This window comes from Pristiophorus japonicus, chromosome 27 (assembly GCF_044704955.1).
Source record: "Pristiophorus japonicus isolate sPriJap1 chromosome 27, sPriJap1.hap1, whole genome shotgun sequence".
NCBI lineage: Eukaryota > Metazoa > Chordata > Chondrichthyes > Pristiophoridae > Pristiophorus > Pristiophorus japonicus.
This window is the reverse complement of record NC_092003.1, coordinates 8,026,077-8,041,763: the sequence shown is the minus strand read 5'-3', so window position 1 is coordinate 8,041,763 and position 15,687 is coordinate 8,026,077. Positions and strand designations below refer to the sequence as shown.

Genomic DNA, 15,687 nt, shown 5'->3' with positions numbered 1-15,687 from the left:
CTCTGTACAGTTACAGTGAGTGACCCTTACCCTGAATAAACAGTGACTCTGTACAGTTACAGTGAGTGACCCTTACCCTGAATAAACAGTGACTCTGTACAGTTACAGTGAGTGACCATTACCCTGAATAAACAGTGACTCTGTACAGTTACACAGTGAGTGAGCCTTACCCTGAATAAACAGTGACTCTGTACAGTTACACAGTGAGTGACCCTTACCCTGAATAAACAGTGACTCTGTACACTTACACATTGAGTGACCCTTACCCTGAATAAACAGTGACTCTCTACAGTTACACAGTGAGTGACCCTTACCCTGAATAAACAGTGACTCTCCAGTTACAGTGAGTGACCCTTACCCTGAATAAACAGTGACTCTGTACAGTTACACAGTGAGTGACCCTTACCCTGAATAAACAGTGACTCTGTACAGTTAGTGAGTGACCCTTACCCTGAATAAACAGTGACTCTGTACAGTTACACAGTGAGTGACCCTTAGCTGAATAAACAGTGACTCTGTACAGTTACATTGAGTGACACTTACCCTGAATAAACAGTGACTGTGTAGTTACAGTGAGTGAACCTTACCCTGAATAAACAGTGACTCTGTACAGTTACACAGTGAGTGAACCTTACCCTGAATAAACAGTGACTCTGTACAGTTACACAGTGAGTGAACCTTACCCTGAATAAACAGTGACTCTGTACAGTTACACAGTGAGTGACCCTTACCCTGAATAAACAGTGACTCTGTACAGTTAGTGAGTGACCCTTACCCTGAATAAACAGTGACTCTGTACAGTTACACAGTGAGTGACCCTTAGCTGAATAAACAGTGACTCTGTACAGTTACATTGAGTGACCCTTACCCTGAATAAACAGTGACTCTGTACAGTTACACAGTGAGTGACCCTTACCCTGAATAAACAGTGACTCTGTACAGTTACACAGTGAGTGACCCTTACCCTGCTGAATAAACAGCGACTCTGTACAGTTACAGTGAGTGACCCTTACCCTGAATAAACAGTGACTCTGTACAGTTACACAGTGAGTGACCCTTACCCTCATTAAACAGTGACTCTGTACAGTTACATTGAGTGACACTTACCCTGAATAAACAGTGACTGTGTACAGTTACACAGTGAGTGACCCTTACCCTGCTGAATAAACAGCGACTCTGTACAGTTACAGTGAGTGACCCTTACCCTGAATAAACAGTGACTCTGTACAGTTACACAGTGAGTGACCCTTACCTGAATAAACAGTGACTCTGTACAGTTACATTGAGTGACACTTACCCTGAATAAACAGTGACTGTGTAGTTACAGTGAGTGAACCTTACCCTGAATAAACAGTGACTCTGTACAGTTACACAGTGAGTGAACCTTACCCTGAATAAACAGTGACTCTGTACAGTTACACAGTGAGTGACCCTTACCCTGAATAAACAGTGACTCTGTACAGTTACACAGTGAGTGACCCTTACCCTGAATAAACAGTGACTCTATACAGTTACACAGTGAGTGACCCTTACCCTGAATAAACAATGACTCTGTACAGTTACAGTGAGTGACCCTTACCCTGAATAAACAGTGACTCTGTACAGTTAGTGAGTGACCCTTACCCTGAATAAACAGTGACTCTGTACAGTTACACAGTGAGTGACCCTTACCCTGAATAAACAGTGACTCTGTACAGTTACAGTGAGTGACCCTTACCCTGAATAAACAGTGACTCTATACAGTTACACAGTGAGTGACCCTTACCCTGAATAAACAGTGACTCTGTACAGTTACAGTGAGTGACCCTTACCCTGAATAAACAGTGACTCTGTACAGTTAGTGAGTGACCCTTACCCTGAATAAACAGTGACTCTGTACAGTTACACAGTGAGTGACCCTTACCCTGAATAAACAGTGACTCTGTACAGTTACATTGAGTGACACTTACCCTGAATAAACAGTGACTGTGTAGTTACAGTGAGTGAACCTTACCCTGAATAAACAGTGACTCTGTACAGTTACACAGTGAGTGAACCTTACCCTGAATAAACAGTAACTCTGTACAGTTACACAGTGAGTGACCATTACCCTGAATAAACAGTGACTCTGTACAGTTACACAGTGAGTGACCCTTACCCTGAATAAACAGTGACTCTATACAGTTACACAGTGAGTGACCCTTACCCTGAATAAACAGTGACTCTGTACAGTTACAGTGAGTGACCCTTACCCTGAATAAACAGTGACTCTGTACAGTTAGTGAGTGACCCTTACCCTGAATAAACAGTGACTCTGTACAGTTACACAGTGAGTGACCCTTACCCTGAATAAACAGTGACTCTGTACAGTTACACAGTGAGTGACCCTTACCCTGAATAAACAGTGACTCTATACAGTTACACAGTGAGTGACCCTTACCCTGAATAAACAGTGACTCTGTACAGTTACAGTGAGTGACCCTTACCCTGAATAAACAGTGACTCTGTACAGTTAGTGAGTGACCCTTACCCTGAATAAACAGCGACTCTGTACAGTTACAGTGAGTGACCATTACCCTGAATAAACAGTGACTCTGTACGGTTAGTGAGTGACCCTTACCCTGAATAAACAGTGACTCTGTGCAGTTACACAGTGAGTGACCCTTACCCTGAATAAACAGTGACTCTGTACAGTAACAGTGAGTGACCCTTACCCTGAATAAACAGTGACTCTGTACAGTTAGAGTGAGTGACCCTTACCCTGAATAAACAGTGACTCTGTACAGTTACACAGTGAGTGACCCTTACCCTGCTGAATAAACAGCGACTCTGTACAGTTACAGTGAGTGACCCTTACCCTGAATAAACAGTGACTCTGTACAGTTACACAGTGAGTGACCCTTACCCTCATTAAACAGTGACTCTGTACAGTTACATTGAGTGACACTTACCCTGAATAAACAGTGACTGTGTACAGTTACAGTGAGTGAACCTTACCCTGAATAAACAGTGACTCTGTACAGTTACACAGTGAGTGACCCTTACCCTGAATAAACAGTGACTCTGTACAGTTACACAGTGAGTGACCCGTACCCTGAATAAACAGTGACTCTGTACAGTTACAGTGAGTGACCCTTACCCTGAATAAAGTGACTCTGTACAGTTACAGTGAGTGACCCTTACCCTGAATAAACAGTGACTCTGTACAGTTACAGTGAGTGACCCTTACCCTGAATAAACAGTGACTCTGTACAGTTACAGTGAGTGACCATTACCCTGAATAAACAGTGACTCTGTACAGTTACACAGTGAGTGAGCCTTACCCTGAATAAACAGTGACTCTGTACAGTTACACAGTGAGTGACCCTTACCCTGAATAAACAGTGACTCTGTACAGTTACACAGTGAGTGACCCTTACCCTGAATAAACAGTGACTCTATACAGTTACACAGTGAGTGACCCTTACCCTGCTGAATAAACAGCGACTCTGTACAGTTACAGTGAGTGACCCTTACCCTGAATAAACAGTGACTCTGTACAGTTACACAGTGAGTGACCCTTACCCTCATTAAACAGTGACTCTGTACAGTTACATTGAGTGACACTTACCCTGAATAAACAGTGACTGTGTACAGTTACACAGTGAGTGACCCTTACCCTGCTGAATAAACAGCGACTCTGTACAGTTACAGTGAGTGACCCTTACCCTGAATAAACAGTGACTCTGTACAGTTACACAGTGAGTGACCCTTACCTGAATAAACAGTGACTCTGTACAGTTACATTGAGTGACACTTACCCTGAATAAACAGTGACTGTGTAGTTACAGTGAGTGAACCTTACCCTGAATAAACAGTGACTCTGTACAGTTACACAGTGAGTGAACCTTACCCTGAATAAACAGTGACTCTGTACAGTTACACAGTGAGTGACCCTTACCCTGAATAAACAGTGACTCTGTACAGTTACACAGTGAGTGACCCTTACCCTGAATAAACAGTGACTCTATACAGTTACACAGTGAGTGACCCTTACCCTGAATAAACAGTGACTCTGTACAGTTACAGTGAGTGACCCTTACCCTGAATAAACAGTGACTCTGTACAGTTAGTGAGTGACCCTTACCCTGAATAAACAGTGACTCTGTACAGTTACACAGTGAGTGACCCTTACCCTGAATAAACAGTGACTCTGTACAGTTACATTGAGTGACACTTACCCTGAATAAACAGTGACTGTGTAGTTACAGTGAGTGAACCTTACCCTGAATAAACAGTGACTCTGTACAGTTACACAGTGAGTGAACCTTACCCTGAATAAACAGTAACTCTGTACAGTTACACAGTGAGTGACCATTACCCTGAATAAACAGTGACTCTGTACAGTTACACAGTGAGTGACCCTTACCCTGAATAAACAGTGACTCTATACAGTTACACAGTGAGTGACCCTTACCCTGAATAAACAGTGACTCTGTACAGTTACAGTGAGTGACCCTTACCCTGAATAAACAGTGACTCTGTACAGTTAGTGAGTGACCCTTACCCTGAATAAACAGTGACTCTGTACAGTTACACAGTGAGTGACCCTTACCCTGAATAAACAGTGACTCTGTACAGTTACACAGTGAGTGAACCTTACCCTGAATAAACAGTGACTCTATACAGTTACACAGTGAGTGACCCTTACCCTGAATAAACAGTGACTCTGTACAGTTACAGTGAGTGACCCTTACCCTGAATAAACAGTGACTCTGTACAGTTAGTGAGTGACCCTTACCCTGAATAAACAGCGACTCTGTACAGTTACAGTGAGTGACCATTACCCTGAATAAACAGTGACTCTGTACGGTTAGTGAGTGACCCTTACCCTGAATAAACAGTGACTCTGTGCAGTTACACAGTGAGTGACCCTTACCCTGAATAAACAGTGACTCTGTACAGTAACAGTGAGTGACCCTTACCCTGAATAAACAGTGACTCTGTACAGTTAGAGTGAGTGACCCTTACCCTGAATAAACAGTGACTCTGTACAGTTACACAGTGAGTGACCCTTACCCTGCTGAATAAACAGCGACTCTGTACAGTTACAGTGAGTGACCCTTACCCTGAATAAACAGTGACTCTGTACAGTTACACAGTGAGTGACCCTTACCCTCATTAAACAGTGACTCTGTACAGTTACATTGAGTGACACTTACCCTGAATAAACAGTGACTGTGTACAGTTACAGTGAGTGAACCTTACCCTGAATAAACAGTGACTCTGTACAGTTACACAGTGAGTGACCCTTACCCTGAATAAACAGTGACTCTGTACAGTTACACAGTGAGTGACCCGTACCCTGAATAAACAGTGACTCTGTACAGTTACAGTGAGTGACCCTTACCCTGAATAAAGTGACTCTGTACAGTTACAGTGAGTGACCCTTACCCTGAATAAACAGTGACTCTGTACAGTTACAGTGAGTGACCCTTACCCTGAATAAACAGTGACTCTGTACAGTTACAGTGAGTGACCATTACCCTGAATAAACAGTGACTCTGTACAGTTACACAGTGAGTGAGCCTTACCCTGAATAAACAGTGACTCTGTACAGTTACACAGTGAGTGACCCTTACCCTGAATAAACAGTGACTCTGTACACTTACACATTGAGTGACCCTTACCCTGAATAAACAGTGACTCTCTACAGTTACACAGTGAGTGACCCTTACCCTGAATAAACAGTGACTCTCCAGTTACAGTGAGTGACCCTTACCCTGAATAAACAGTGACTCTGTACAGTTACACAGTGAGTGACCCTTACCCTGAATAAACAGTGACTCTGTACAGTTAGTGAGTGACCCTTACCCTGAATAAACAGTGACTCTGTACAGTTACACAGTGAGTGACCCTTAGCTGAATAAACAGTGACTCTGTACAGTTACATTGAGTGACACTTACCCTGAATAAACAGTGACTGTGTAGTTACAGTGAGTGAACCTTACCCTGAATAAACAGTGACTCTGTACAGTTACACAGTGAGTGAACCTTACCCTGAATAAACAGTGACTCTGTACAGTTACACAGTGAGTGAACCTTACCCTGAATAAACAGTGACTCTGTACAGTTACACAGTGAGTGACCCTTACCCTGAATAAACAGTGACTCTGTACAGTTAGTGAGTGACCCTTACCCTGAATAAACAGTGACTCTGTACAGTTACACAGTGAGTGACCCTTAGCTGAATAAACAGTGACTCTGTACAGTTACATTGAGTGACCCTTACCCTGAATAAACAGTGACTCTGTACAGTTACACAGTGAGTGACCCTTACCCTGAATAAACAGTGACTCTGTACAGTTACACAGTGAGTGACCCTTACCCTGCTGAATAAACAGCGACTCTGTACAGTTACAGTGAGTGACCCTTACCCTGAATAAACAGTGACTCTGTACAGTTACACAGTGAGTGACCCTTACCCTCATTAAACAGTGACTCTGTACAGTTACATTGAGTGACACTTACCCTGAATAAACAGTGACTGTGTACAGTTACACAGTGAGTGACCCTTACCCTGCTGAATAAACAGCGACTCTGTACAGTTACAGTGAGTGACCCTTACCCTGAATAAACAGTGACTCTGTACAGTTACACAGTGAGTGACCCTTACCTGAATAAACAGTGACTCTGTACAGTTACATTGAGTGACACTTACCCTGAATAAACAGTGACTGTGTAGTTACAGTGAGTGAACCTTACCCTGAATAAACAGTGACTCTGTACAGTTACACAGTGAGTGAACCTTACCCTGAATAAACAGTGACTCTGTACAGTTACACAGTGAGTGACCCTTACCCTGAATAAACAGTGACTCTGTACAGTTACACAGTGAGTGACCCTTACCCTGAATAAACAGTGACTCTATACAGTTACACAGTGAGTGACCCTTACCCTGAATAAACAATGACTCTGTACAGTTACAGTGAGTGACCCTTACCCTGAATAAACAGTGACTCTGTACAGTTAGTGAGTGACCCTTACCCTGAATAAACAGTGACTCTGTACAGTTACACAGTGAGTGACCCTTACCCTGAATAAACAGTGACTCTGTACAGTTACAGTGAGTGACCCTTACCCTGAATAAACAGTGACTCTGTACAGTTAGTGAGTGACCCTTACCCTGAATAAACAGCGACTCTGTACAGTTACAGTGAGTGACCATTACCCTGAATAAACAGTTACTCTGTACAGTTACACAGTGAGTGACCCTTACCCTGAATAAACAGTGACACTGTACAGTTACAGTGAGTGACCCTTACCCTGAATAAACAGTGACTCTGTACGGTTAGTGAGTGACCCTTACCCTGAATAAACAGTGACTCTGTGCAGTTACACAGTGAGTGACCCTTACCCTGAATAAACAGTGACTCTGTACAGTAACAGTGAGTGACCCTTACCCTGAATAAACAGTGACTCTGTACAGTTAGAGTGAGTGACCCTTACCCTGAATAAACAGTGACTCTGTACAGTTACACAGTGAGTGACCCTTACCCTGCTGAATAAACAGCGACTCTGTACAGTTACAGTGAGTGACCCTTCCCCTGAATAAACAGTGACTCTGTACAGTTACACAGTGAGTGACCCTTACCCTCATTAAACAGTGACTCTGTACAGTTACATTGAGTGACACTTACCCTGAATAAACAGTGACTGTGTACAGTTACAGTGAGTGAACCTTACCCTGAATAAACAGTGACTCTGTACAGTTTCATTGAGTGACCCTTACCCTGAATAAACAGTGACTCTGTACAGTTACACAGTGAGTGACCCTTACCCTGAATAAACAGTGACTCTATACAGTTACACAGTGAGTGACCCTTACCCTGCTGAATAAACAGCGACTCTGTACAGTTACAGTGAGTGACCCTTACCCTGAATAAACAGTGACTCTGTACAGTTACACAGTGAGTGACCCTTACCCTCATTAAACAGTGACTCTGTACAGTTACATTGAGTGACACTTACCCTGAATAAACAGTGACTGTGTACAGTTACACAGTGAGTGACCCTTACCCTGCTGAATAAACAGCGACTCTGTACAGTTACAGTGAGTGACCCTTACCCTGAATAAACAGTGAGTCTGTACAGTTACACAGTGAGTGACCCTTACCTGAATAAACAGTGACTCTGTACAGTTACATTGAGTGACACTTACCCTGAATAAACAGTGACTGTGTAGTTACAGTGAGTGAACCTTACCCTGAATAAACAGTGACTCTGTACAGTTACACAGTGAGTGAACCTTACCCTGAATAAACAGTGACTCTGTACAGTTACACAGTGAGTGACCCTTACCCTGAATAAACAGTGACTCTGTACAGTTACACAGTGAGTGACCCTTACCCTGAATAAACAGTGACTCTATACAGTTACACAGTGAGTGACCCTTACCCTGAATAAACAGTGACTCTGTACAGTTACAGTGAGTGACCCTTACCCTGAATAAACAGTGACTCTGTACAGTTAGTGAGTGACCCTTACCCTGAATAAACAGTGACTCTGTACAGTTACACAGTGAGTGACCCTTACCCTGAATAAACAGTGACTCTGTACAGTTACACAGTGAGTGAACCTTACCCTGAATAAACAGTGACTCTATACAGTTACACAGTGAGTGACCCTTACCCTGAATAAACAGTGACTCTGTACAGTTACAGTGAGTGACCCTTACCCTGAATAAACAGTGACTCTGTACAGTTAGTGAGTGACCCTTACCCTGAATAAACAGCGACTCTGTACAGTTACAGTGAGTGACCATTACCCTGAATAAACAGTTACTCTGTACAGTTACACAGTGAGTGACCCTTACCCTGAATAAACAGTGACACTGTACAGTTACAGTGAGTGACCCTTACCCTGAATAAATAGTGACTCTGTACGGTTAGTGAGTGACCCTTACCCTGAATAAACAGTGACTCTGTGCAGTTACACAGTGAGTGACCCTTACCCTGAATAAACAGTGACTCTGTACAGTAACAGTGAGTGACCCTTACCCTGAATAAACAGTGACTCTGTACAGTTAGAGTGAGTGACCCTTACCCTGAATAAACAGTGACTCTGTACAGTTACACAGTGAGTGACCCTTACCCTGCTGAATAAACAGCGACTCTGTACAGTTACAGTGAGTGACCCTTCCCCTGAATAAACAGTGACTCTGTACAGTTACACAGTGAGTGACCCTTACCCTCATTAAACAGTGACTCTGTACAGTTACATTGAGTGACACTTACCCTGAATAAACAGTGACTGTGTACAGTTACAGTGAGTGAACCTTACCCTGAATAAACAGTGACTCTGTACAGTTTCATTGAGTGACCCTTACCCTGAATAAACAGTGACTCTGTACAGTTACACAGTGAGTGACCCTTACCCTGAATAAACAGTGACTCTGTACAGTTACACAGTGAGTGACCCTTACCCTGAATAAACAGTGACTCTGTACAGTGACAGTGAGTGACCCTTACCCTGAATAAACAGTGACTCTGTACAGTTACACAGTGAGTGACCCTTACCCTGAATAAACATTGAATCTGTACAGTTACACAGTGAGTGACCCTTACCCTGAATAAACAGTGACTCTATACAGTTGCACAGTGAGTGACTCTTACCCTGAATAAACAGTGACTCTGTACAGTTACAGTGAGTGACCCTTACCCTGAATAAACAGTGACTCTGTACAGTTACATTGAGTGACCCTTACCCTGAATAAACAGTGACTCTGTACAGTTACACAGTGAGTGACCCTTACCCTGAATAAACAGTGACTCTGTACAGTTACAGTGAGTGACCCTTACCCTGAATAAACAGTGACTCTGTACAGTTACAGTGAGTGACCCTTACCCTGAATAAACAGTGACTCTGTACAGTTACACAGTGAGTGACCCTTACCCTGAATAAACAGTGACTCTGTACAGTTACACAGTGAGTGACCCTTACCCTGAATAAACAGTGACTCTGTACAGTTACACAGTGAGTGACCCTTACCCTGAATAAACAGTGACTCTGTACAGTTACACAGTGAGTGACCCTTACCCTGAATAAACAGTGACTCTGTACAGTTAGTGAGTGTCCCTTACCCTGATTAAACAGTGACTCTGGACAGTTACACAGTGAGTGACCCTTACTCTGAATAAACAGTGACTCTGTACAGTTACACAGTGAGTGACCATTACCCTGAATAAACAGTGACTCTGTACAGTTACACAGTGAGTGACCCTTACCCTGAATAAACAGTGACTCTGTACAGTTTTTTTTTTGAAATTCGTAGCCAATCTTTCCAATTCTTTGTCAAATCACAAACGCCAGAGGTCACCTTGCACATGCCAAGGATCACTCTGCGCCAATGCTCTTAGCCAAAAGGCCTAGAGCCACTGCACCGTTCCTGGAAGTACTGCAATACCAGGTTCGTGCCATGGAGGTGGATGGGTCAGGCACCCCACCCACCTCCTGTTTCCAAAAAAGCAAGCAGAAACCATCCTGATCCGGGAGAACCACCCGGAGGTCATGGTGGCTACTCCCCTGTCAGGTCAGTTACGCATGATCTTAGCCAAAAGGCCAGCTCTGCACAGTTACAATGAGCGACCCTTACCCTGAATAAACACTGAATCTGTACAGTTACACAGTGAGTGACCCTTACCCTGAATAAACAGTGACTCTGTACAGTTAGTGAGTGACCCTTACATTGAATAAACAGTGACTCTGTACAGTTAGTGAGTGACCCTTACCCTGAATAAACAGCGACTCTGTACATTTACACAGTGAGTGACCCTTACCCTGAATAAACAGTGACTCTGTACAGTTACACAGTGAGTGACCCTTACCCTGAATAAACAGTGACTCTGTACAGTTACACAGTGAGTGACCCTTACCCTGAATAAACAGTGACTCTGTACAGTTACACAGTGAGTGACCCTTACCCTGAATAAACAGTGACTCTGTACAGTTACACAGTGAGTGACCCTTACCCTGAATAAACAGTGACTCTGTACAGTTAGTGAGTGTCCCTTACCCTGATTAAACAGTGACTCTGTACAGTTACACAGTGAGTGACCCTTACTCTGAATAAACAGTGACTCTGTACAGTTACACAGTGAGTGACCCTTACCCTGAATAAACAGTGACTCTGTACAGTTACAGTGAGTGACCCTTACCCTGAATAAACAGTGACTCTGTACAGTTACAGTGAGTGACCCTTACCCTGAATAAACAGTGACTCTGTACAGTTACAGTGAGTGACCCTTACCCTGAATAAACAGTGACTCTGTACAGTTACAGTGAGTGACCCTTACCCTGAATAAACAGTGACTCTGTACAGTTACACAGCGAGTGTCCCTTACCCTGAATAAACAGTGACTCTGTACAGTTACACAGTGAGTGACCCTTACCCTGAATAAACAGTGACTCTGTACAGTTACACAGTGAGTGACCCTTACCCTGAATAAACAGTGACTCTGTACAGTTACAGTGAGTGACCCTTACCCTGAATAAACAGTGACTCTGTACAGTTACACAGTGAGTGACCCTTACCCTGAATAAACAGTGACTCTGTACAGTTACAGTGAGTGACCCTTACCCTGAATAAACAGTGACTCTGTACAGTTTTTTTTTTGAAATTCGTAGCCAATCTTTCCAATTCTTTGTCAAATCACAAACGCCAGAGGTCACCTTGCACATGCCAAGGATCACTCTGCGCCAATGCTCTTAGCCAAAAGGCCTAGAGCCACTGCACCGTTCCTGGAAGTACTGCAATACCAGGTTCGTGCCATGGAGGTGGATGGGTCAGGCCCCCCACCCACCTCCTGTTTCCAAAAAAGCAAGCAGAAACCTTCCTGATCCGGGAAAACCACCCGGAGGTCATGGTGGCTACTCCCCTGTCAGGTCAGTTACGCATGATCTTAGCCAAAAGGCCAGCTCTGCACAGTTACAATGAGCGACCCTGACCCTGAATAAACACTGAATCTGTACAGTTACACAGTGAGTGACCCTTACCCTGAATAAACAGTGATTCTGTACAGTTACACAGTGAGTGACCCTTACCCTGAATAAACAGTGAATCTGTACAGTTACACAGTGAGTGACCCTTACCCTGAATAAACAGTGATTCTGTACAGTTACACAGTGAGTGACCCTTAAAATGAATAAACAGTGAATCTGTACAGTTACACAGTGAGTGACCATTACCCTGAATAAACAGTGACTCTGTACAGTTACAGTGAGTGACCCTTACCCTGAATAAACAGTGACTCTGTACAGTTACACAGTGAGTGACCCTTACCCTGAATAAACAGTGACTCTGTACAGTAACAGTGAGTGACCCTTATCCTGAATAAACAGTGACTCTGTACAGTGACAGTGAGTGACCCTTACCCTGAATAAACAGTGACTCTGTACAGTTACACAGTGAGTGACCCTTACCCTGCTGAATAAACAGTGACTCTGTACAGTTACAGTGAGTGACCCTTACCCTGAATAAACAGTGACTCTGTACAGTTACACAGTGAGTGACCCTTACCCTGAATAAACAGTGAGTCTGTACAGTTACACAGTGAGTGACCCTTACCCTGAATAAACAGTGATTCTGTACAGTTACACAGTGAGTGACCCTTACCCTGAATAAACAGTGACTCTGTACAGTTACACAGTGAGTGACCCTTACCCTGAATAAACAGTGACTCTGCACAGTTAGTGAGTGATCCTTACCCTGAATAAACAGTGACTCTGTACAGTTACACAGTGAGTGACCCTTACCCTGAATAAACAATGACTCTGTACAGTTACACAGTGAGTGACCCTTACCCTGAATAAACAGTGACTCTGTACAGTTACAGTGAGAGACCCTTACCCTGAATAAACAGTGACTCGGTACAGTTAGTGAGTGACCCTTACCCTGAATAAACAGTGACTCTGTACAGTTACACAGTGAGTGACCCTTACCCTGAATAAACAGTGACTCTGTACAGTTACACAGTGAGTGACCCTTACCCTGAATAAACAGTGACTCTGTACAGTTACACAGTGAGTGACCCTTACCCTGAATAAACAGTGACACTGTACAGTTACAGTGAGTGACCCTTACCCTGAATAAACAGTGACTCTGTACAGTTACACAGTGAGTGACTCTTACCCTGAATAAACAGTGACTCTGTACAGTTACACAGTGAGTGACCCTTACCCTCATTAAACAGTGACTCTGTACAGTTACATTGAGTGACACTTACCCTGAATAAACAGTGACTGTGTACAGTTACAGTGAGTGAACCTTACCCTGAATAAACAGTGACTCTGTACAGTTACATTGAGTGACCCTTACCCTGAATAAACAGTGACTCTGTACAGTTACACAGTGAGTGACCCTTACCCTGAATAAAAGTTACTCTGTACAGTTAAAGTGAGTGACCCTTACCCTGAATAAACAGTGACTCTGTACAGTTACAGTGAGTGACCCTTACCCTGAATAAACAGTGACTCTGTACAGTTACAGTGAGTGACCCTTACCCTGAATAAACAGTGACTCTGTACAGTTACAGTGAGTGACCCTTACCCTGAATAAACAGTGACTCTGTACAGTTACAGTGAGTGACCCTTACCCTGAATAAACAGTGACTCTGTACAGTTACACAGCGAGTGTCCCTTACCCTGAATAAACAGTGACTCTGTACAGTTACACAGTGAGTGACCCTTACCCTGAATAAACAGTGACTCTGTACAGTTACACAGTGAGTGACCCTTACCCTGAATAAACAGTGACTCTGTACAGTTACAGTGAGTGACCCTTACCCTGAATAAACAGTGACTCTGTACAGTTACACAGTGAGTGACCCTTACCCTGAATAAACAGTGACTCTGTACAGTTACAGTGAGTGACCCTTACCCTGAATAAACAGTGACTCTGTACAGTTTTTTTTTTGAAATTCGTAGCCAATCTTTCCAATTCTTTGTCAAATCACAAACGCCAGAGGTCACCTTGCACATGCCAAGGATCACTCTGCGCCAATGCTCTTAGCCAAAAGGCCTAGAGCCACTGCACCGTTCCTGGAAGTACTGCAATACCAGGTTCGTGCCATGGAGGTGGATGGGTCAGGCCCCCCACCCACCTCCTGTTTCCAAAAAAGCAAGCAGAAACCTTCCTGATCCGGGAAAACCACCCGGAGGTCATGGTGGCTACTCCCCTGTCAGGTCAGTTACGCATGATCTTAGCCAAAAGGCCAGCTCTGCACAGTTACAATGAGCGACCCTGACCCTGAATAAACACTGAATCTGTACAGTTACACAGTGAGTGACCCTTACCCTGAATAAACAGTGATTCTGTACAGTTACACAGTGAGTGACCCTTACCCTGAATAAACAGTGAATCTGTACAGTTACACAGTGAGTGACCCTTACCCTGAATAAACAGTGATTCTGTACAGTTACACAGTGAGTGACCCTTAAAATGAATAAACAGTGAATCTGTACAGTTACACAGTGAGTGACCATTACCCTGAATAAACAGTGACTCTGTACAGTTACAGTGAGTGACCCTTACCCTGAATAAACAGTGACTCTGTACAGTTACACAGTGAGTGACCCTTACCCTGAATAAACAGTGACTCTGTACAGTAACAGTGAGTGACCCTTATCCTGAATAAACAGTGACTCTGTACAGTGACAGTGAGTGACCCTTACCCTGAATAAACAGTGACTCTGTACAGTTACACAGTGAGTGACCCTTACCCTGCTGAATAAACAGTGACTCTGTACAGTTACAGTGAGTGACCCTTACCCTGAATAAACAGTGACTCTGTACAGTTACACAGTGAGTGACCCTTACCCTGAATAAACAGTGAGTCTGTACAGTTACACAGTGAGTGACCCTTACCCTGAATAAACAGTGATTCTGTACAGTTACACAGTGAGTGACCCTTACCCTGAATAAACAGTGACTCTGTACAGTTACACAGTGAGTGACCCTTACCCTGAATAAACAGTGACTCTGCACAGTTAGTGAGTGATCCTTACCCTGAATAAACAGTGACTCTGTACAGTTACACAGTGAGTGACCCTTACCCTGAATAAACAATGACTCTGTACAGTTACACAGTGAGTGACCCTTACCCTGAATAAACAGTGACTCTGTACAGTTACAGTGAGAGACCCTTACCCTGAATAAACAGTGACTCGGTACAGTTAGTGAGTGACCCTTACCCTGAATAAACAGTGACTCTGTACAGTTACACAGTGAGTGACCCTTACCCTGAATAAACAGTGACTCTGTACAGTTACACAGTGAGTGACCCTTACCCTGAATAAACAGTGACTCTGTACAGTTACACAGTGAGTGACCCTTACCCTGAATAAACAGTGACACTGTACAGTTACAGTGAGTGACCCTTACCCTGAATAAACAGCGACTCTGTACAGTTACACAGTGAGTGACCCTTACCCTGAATAAACAGTGACTCTGTACAGTTACAGTGAGTGACCCTTACCAAGAATAAACAGTGACTCTGTACAGTTACACAGTGAGTGACCCTTACCCTGAATAAACAGTGACTCTGTACAGTTACACAGTGAGTGACCCTTACCCTGAATAAACAGTGACTCTGTACAGTTACACAGTGAGTGACCCTTACCCTGAATAAACAGTGACTCTGTACAGTTACACAGTGAGTGACCCTTACCCTG

The 15,687-nt window shown here is 43.5% G+C and overlaps 1 protein-coding gene and 3 non-coding genes across 4 annotated transcripts in view; 1 reads left to right on the top strand and 3 right to left on the bottom strand.

Moving 5' to 3' along the window:
* Nucleotides 1–15,687, top strand: part of LOC139239340 (ribosomal protein S6 kinase alpha-5-like) — a 121,861-nt gene that overhangs the window by 59,517 nt on the left and 46,657 nt on the right. The window lies entirely within an intron of this gene.
* LOC139239550 (U2 spliceosomal RNA) lies at nucleotides 10,390–10,586 on the bottom strand. Its single transcript, XR_011588669.1, has one exon. It is a non-coding gene; the product is annotated as a U2 spliceosomal RNA (small nuclear RNA).
* LOC139239547 (U2 spliceosomal RNA) lies at nucleotides 11,742–11,938 on the bottom strand. Its single transcript, XR_011588667.1, has one exon. It is a non-coding gene; the product is annotated as a U2 spliceosomal RNA (small nuclear RNA).
* LOC139239546 (U2 spliceosomal RNA) lies at nucleotides 14,040–14,236 on the bottom strand. The gene has a single exon (XR_011588666.1). It is a non-coding gene; the product is annotated as a U2 spliceosomal RNA (small nuclear RNA).